This window comes from Anneissia japonica, unplaced genomic scaffold (assembly GCF_011630105.1).
Source record: "Anneissia japonica isolate Jap-2015-1 unplaced genomic scaffold, ASM1163010v1 scaffold142_len1259957_cov175, whole genome shotgun sequence".
NCBI lineage: Eukaryota > Metazoa > Echinodermata > Crinoidea > Comatulida > Comatulidae > Anneissia > Anneissia japonica.
The window spans coordinates 582,768-589,207 of NW_022684560.1; the positions used below are offsets into that span (position 1 = coordinate 582,768).

Genomic DNA, 6,440 nt, shown 5'->3' on the forward strand with positions numbered 1-6,440 from the left:
ATTGTGTGTACTTCCTTTGTTTTAATTGCATTAATAATATTATATATTCATGATTATTAATCAGTATATCAGTATATAATCGAATTAAATATAATATAATCACTTCGATTCGAATATAGCACTATTACAGGCTACTATATCTTATAAACACTCTTTCCAAATATATTCACATGACACCAACAAATTACAAAACTTTTCAGAGCAAGGTGCTGTCAAATTTTACAAAACAGGAAGTGACGTCGGTTGCTAGGCTACAGCTCATGCATATTCAGTAACACCTGTGCTCATTCGACTAACAATAAAAACTTTTAGCTCAGTTTTGACAAAATCGACCAAAAAGATTTTATTGTTAGTCTAATTAGAACAGGTGTCACTGAATATTTATGATTATGCATGAGCTTGTTACTTAGCAACCACGTCATTTCCGGTTTTATGTTTTTGTTGAGGGCGTCCTCGAAAGAATTGCTAGTTTAATAGATAAAGTAGCACATATTGACGAAACAATTCGTCACTTTTGGTTTAAGCTTATAAGCATATAATAATAAGGATATTTTAGCTCTTGAATTTATTACAGTAAACATGGACATTAAATAATGAGAAGAAATGCACAATTCCATTTATTATATATTTATTTTCAAGCATTGAAATCAAGTTGTGATACTTTTATAATTATATACTGTAGGCCTATATCATGTACATCTATCAAAAATCAATAAATCTGATTTTAATCCTCAAAATTTTATATCTTATCTTACATGTCTACATTCTTTACAACAAACGGGTTACTTTCTCATATTAATAAGATAAACATTAGCAGTCATAATACAATATTAATAAACATAATGCCTACAACAATTATTGCTAACATTATTCTTGAGATTATTGCAGAGGAAAACATTTAAAAAATAAAATTTACACTATATTTCAATTAACTTCATATCCAGAATTTTTGGAAGCTTGATGAGTGACACAATTTTTGGCTATCTATGAATAATTGATAAGTTCTGTTGCCCTTTCACGATTGAGTCCCGACATTCTTTCCTCCTGATAGTTGTCTTCTTTGTCTACATCACTAGAATAGAAAAATATTGAGAAAAGATTAGGAAACAGAAAAAGAATTACAGTATAACGGAGTATCATCAAAACATAATATACAGATAAAAACAGAGAGGCCCACCACTTCAGTCCCACCATGTGTGGGGTTGAGGTAAGAAACTTTTTAATTATGGCACCTCTAGATGGACAGAAATGGCACTCTCAGATATTAAATCTGAATGTAATATTTTTTTAAGATTTAGGATGGGGCAGGCCATATAATCTTCATACAAACATTATTCATGATATAATAATTTTTGATTGATTGGTTGATTTATTAAATTTATTCGATGCTCAACATGCATAAGCAAGATAAAAAATGGATTGAGATCAAGAAAAGTAAAAATTACCGTCATGAGCATCAGGAACGCCCATTAGGCCAGAGTCCAGCCCATTTCGAATGAAGTCCAATTTAAATATACAATGTCTGTCTTAAGCTGAAAGATAAACAATTTAATTCCATAACTGAATAATTATATTAAGCAAGTTACAAACTTACAATTAAATATATGAATGACAAAATTGTTTTCCTGTAAATTAACAGACAGTTAAATTATACCAGTGCTATATTCTTATATATACATAGACTCTTATATTGGCTGGTAGTGTAGATTTAAGGATTTTGTAGTAAAATGTTCGTAAAATCAGGAAAAATGAGAAAAATGTAGATAGGGGGTCCAACAATTCTGATCGGGGTCTAAAACAAGAGGATGCCTAAAGCCTTGTTCAGGGTCCCGGAATAAAATCCCTGGGGTGAGGTTCATGGGGAGAAATCTAACGGTACAGGATCGCCCATGTGATTTTTTACCACAATTGGATTGGCTTTCAAAATATATTTGTTTGGATCGGCAAATTAATGTCGTAGAGTCGGACGATATGGGAGTTGATGTTAGTTTATAATGGTAACTCGGACTACATGAGCAAGGCTAAAAATAGTGTTTAGTTTACAGCAACATGTCCTACTGGGGCCCAGACGGGGATTTAGTTAAGATGTCCCTAAAGCAAATATCTTAAGCTGATTTATCAAACCATCTTAGCAAAATCTTAGCTTAAAAATTGTCTTAGATGGCGCACGCGTACAGTCGACTTTTTAATTTTAAGCATGAGCTAAGCAATATTGATAAATTTGACTTGAGCAAAAAATGGACTTAAGACAATCTTAAGACAATTTTAAGCCGATTTCTAGTTTGATAAATCTAGCCCCAGCCTACAAACTTATGCGGAGTATATAAGGACATGCTGAGGTTATATAATTTATTCCCTTTGGAGGTCAGAAGAAATGTTAGCCGTGTTGTACTTTTTGCTAAATATTTCCCCTCTAATTGCCCTACAAGTGTGGCTTATTCTTTTTTAAAAAATCCCATAGATCCCTCTAATAAAATACTGTTATGACTACATTATTTTCGAAAATCGGTTTTCATTAAGGCAGCTAAATTGTAGAAATCTCTTCCTCCTAGCGCCATTTTCTGTTTTCTGCTGCCTTATCTTTTATTTAAAACCGGGAGCCCTTTTGCTAACATTGTTTTCAAATTCAGGCTTTTTTGTATTGTTTTACTTTCATGAATTACATTTTATCATATGATCAGTGTACCACCTTTGGTGTTGGGTCTTGTCCATGTTTTGCTCTAGGCACTCTCCAAGTAATTTCATCCATTGCATGTTATTCATCTATATGTTGGACTGGTAATACATAAATAAATAAACAAACAAACAAACAAACAGACAGACAGAAAAACGAACGAACGAATGAACAGACGAACGAATGAACAAACGAATGAACGAACGAACAAACAAGCAAACAAGAAAACAAATAAATATCCTCGCACACATGGCCACATAGAGAGAGTGAGAGACGCTCAGCCATGTGCGACTTATGTCTGGTTTTTAAAATGTATCTGTATTTCAAATGTATTGTCAATGTAAATGTAATTTCACATTTCGACTTTCTTTTGGAGGGGCGCCATGAGCGTTTCCTCTTAAGCGGATACAGGCACTTTATTAATTTTCATTATTAGTATTATCATTCTTATTCTTATTAATAATAATAATAATTGTGTTTATTATTATTATTATTATTATTATTATTATTATTATTATTATTATTATTATTATTATTATTATTATTATTATTATTATTATTATTATGCCTATTATTGTTATTATTAGGCTTATTATTATTATTATTATTATAATTATTATAATTAGGCCTATTATTATTATTATTATTATTATTATTATTATTATTATTATTACAGTCCTATATAAAATGCTCAACTGCTCTGTATATTCGAAAAGGGGAAGTGTGCAACCGCCTAAATTATTCAAAAAATTATTCGAAAATGCAGAATATTTATTCATATTTAAGTCGTTTCCGGCCTTCTAGGGCATGGACCGTTGAGGTAACATAATCATAAGTCCATATGTGAAAGTCCCCCTTGGATCCCCTCTATTTCGAATTTCTGGATCCGTCACTACAGTAGTAGCTTTATTTGATATCGACATCATGAAAATACACATCTATGAAGATATCAATATCAATATTGGCAAAGACGGTGTCATTTGGGCCTACCCAAGCACTTCGCTGTCCTTTAAAAATAAAATAGGCCTATTTTGTCGGGCTTTAACAAATTTCGATTATTCAAGATTAAAAGCTGTGTACCAGATAATTATAGGCTGTTGGTAATATATTGTCAATGAAAAAAACAGATACGAATCTACAATGTAAACAATGAACGGAAGTTAACAAGTCCAAGCTGTAATTACTGTAAAAACGGGTGTTTTTTGTTTTTTTTTTTGGCTGAGGCTATCAGCACTGCCGCAGTGCGAAAAGAAGCTGCTGTTTTCTATCGGCACTGCCGCAGTGCCAAAAAGCTGCTGTTTTCTATCGGCACTGCCGCAGTGCCAAAAAGCTGCTGTTTTCTATCGGCACTGCCACAATGCGAAAAAAGCTGCTATTTTCTTTCGGCATTATTGCCGCAGTGCGAAAAAAGCTCCGATTTTTTATCGGCACTGCCGCAGTGCTAAAACACTGCAGTTTTCTATCAGCCACTCGAAAATCTGCTGTTTAATTAATCAAATGGATGTTTTTATCGATAAATTATGGTATCAATAATTGGTTAGATGTAGCCTAGCCTATATTATTGTTAACTTTATATTATATATGTTTTACAGTTAATTATAATTATTTCTAATTATTAAATATATACATATATTTAGGCCCCTACATAAAAAAAATAAAAAAAATTAAAAATAAAATAGTAGTAATAATGATAATAATAATAATAATAATAATAATAATAATAATATAATAATAATAATAATAATAATAATAATAATAATAATAATAACAGTGCTCGAATAATACTATAATAATGAATAATAATTATTTAATTAATGAGATGAATCAGCATATTAAATCAACTTGTGTCTATGCAAAACCTGTTTTATAAATAAAGACGTTATTTATTTTATTCTGTTTTTAAAAATAATCTTTTAAATTATAAGTTTATTTTCTATGATAATTTTATCCACATAATTCAAGTTTTCAATGTTGGTATGGTTAATAAATAATATATGAAATAATAATAATAATAATAATAATGAAGGTGCTCGAATAATGCTTTAATAAAGAACTAATAATACTTCAATAGGCCTATTTGCGATAGTGTGATTAATGAGATATTTGAATTATAATGATGATAATAATAATAATAATAATAATAATAATAATAATAATAATAATAACAGTACTCGAATAATATTATAATAATGAATAATAATTGTTTGATTAATGAGATGAATCAGCATATTAAATCAACTTGCGTCTATGCAAAACCTGTTTTATAAATAAAGATTTTATTTATTTTATTCTGTTTTAAAAAATAATCTTTTAAATTATAAGTTCATTTTCTATGATATGATAATTTTATCCACATAATTCAAGTTCTCAATGTTAGTATGGTTGATAAATAATATATGAAATAATAATAATAATAATAATAATAATAATAATAAATGTGCTCGAATAATGCTTTAATAAAGAACTAATAATACTTCAATAATACTTCAATAGGCCTATTTGCGATAGTGTGATTAATGAGATATTTGTTGATTAATTTATAGAAATATATAATAGGTATATACCATTAATAATGATTCAGCATATTAAATCAACTTACGTCTATAGATGTAAAATCTGGGGTTTTTTTTGTAATTATGTAAATAACTTTCACAAGAACTTTAAAATATCTTAATTAGTATAATCTTGATTAATATCTTAAATTAGTTAATTAATAAATTAATTAATAGATTGATATAAACATAAACTAAACTAAACTAAAATTTATGAATATATTTTAATTAATAAATAAAAGAATCCTGCAACGATTTTTTCAGGTCAGAAATGGGCATCAAAAAGTAGTATTTGTAATAATAAAGCATCTGCTTTTGTTTTGTTTTACATTTACATCCAGCGTTAGGCCAACTTACATAGAATTTACAATGAAACTCATCATATATAAGATTATTTTTTTTTAAACAGAAAATAGGCCTATGCATTACAATGCAGTAGCATAGTACTTTCGTGTTGTTACTGTTAATAACAATAATATAATAATATACAGATTTCTCTTATTAAAAAGTACAATTTATGTTTTATAAAGAAGTATAGTATAGTAAATCATGTTTTTAACACAGGAAACTCTCATATGGTAAATAAACAATGCTAGTCCGGTGTATTACTAGTTCTATTGCACTGTAATGCATAGACCTATGTTAATACACTACTTAGATAGGCTTTCCTTTTTCCATTGATATTCTTTACTTCCAACTTCCTTATTCCTAATTAGTATGCCAGTTACGGTATGCATATAAACTCCTGATATTTCCTGGTTTAGAACAATACGTTTATTATAGGCTTATTACGGAACAGAAGATATCTTAACAGTCTTTGGTGTAAAAGTCTGTTTAGCATTCTAGAAAAGGGGTATGTATTAAGTATTTTAATTAAACTTTTAATATTTTATAATCGTTTATCATTATTATTATCATTTATTAAAGTCGTTCATGTATATAATTTAATAAATGATATACATGAACAACTTTAATAAATGATAATAATAATCATTTATTAATTCGTTCATGTATACAATTTAATAAACGATGCATTGGTGTAACACATTAAAATGCAAAAATCGTACATTATAAAGAAATACAGTAAATGCTCTCAACAATGCGTTTATTTTATTGCTTTTTCATTTAAGTACCGGTACACAGTATGTATAAGATGTGTATAAGAGACAGGCTCTGTATATTCGAAAAGGGGAAGTGTGCAACCGCCTAAATTA

General features: G+C 28.7%; 1 long non-coding RNA gene across 1 annotated transcript in view; it reads right to left on the reverse strand.

The window, feature by feature from the left end:
* Positions 1–396: 396 nt before the first annotated feature.
* Positions 397–6,440, reverse strand: part of LOC117106204 — a 23,193-nt gene continuing 17,149 nt past the window's right edge. Inside the window, exons 3-4 of the long non-coding RNA XR_004445014.1 lie at positions 1,446–1,532; positions 397–1,072 (exon numbers count right to left, since the gene is read on the reverse strand). This is a non-coding gene — a long non-coding RNA (uncharacterized LOC117106204). The remainder of the gene's footprint in view (positions 1,073–1,445; positions 1,533–6,440) is intronic.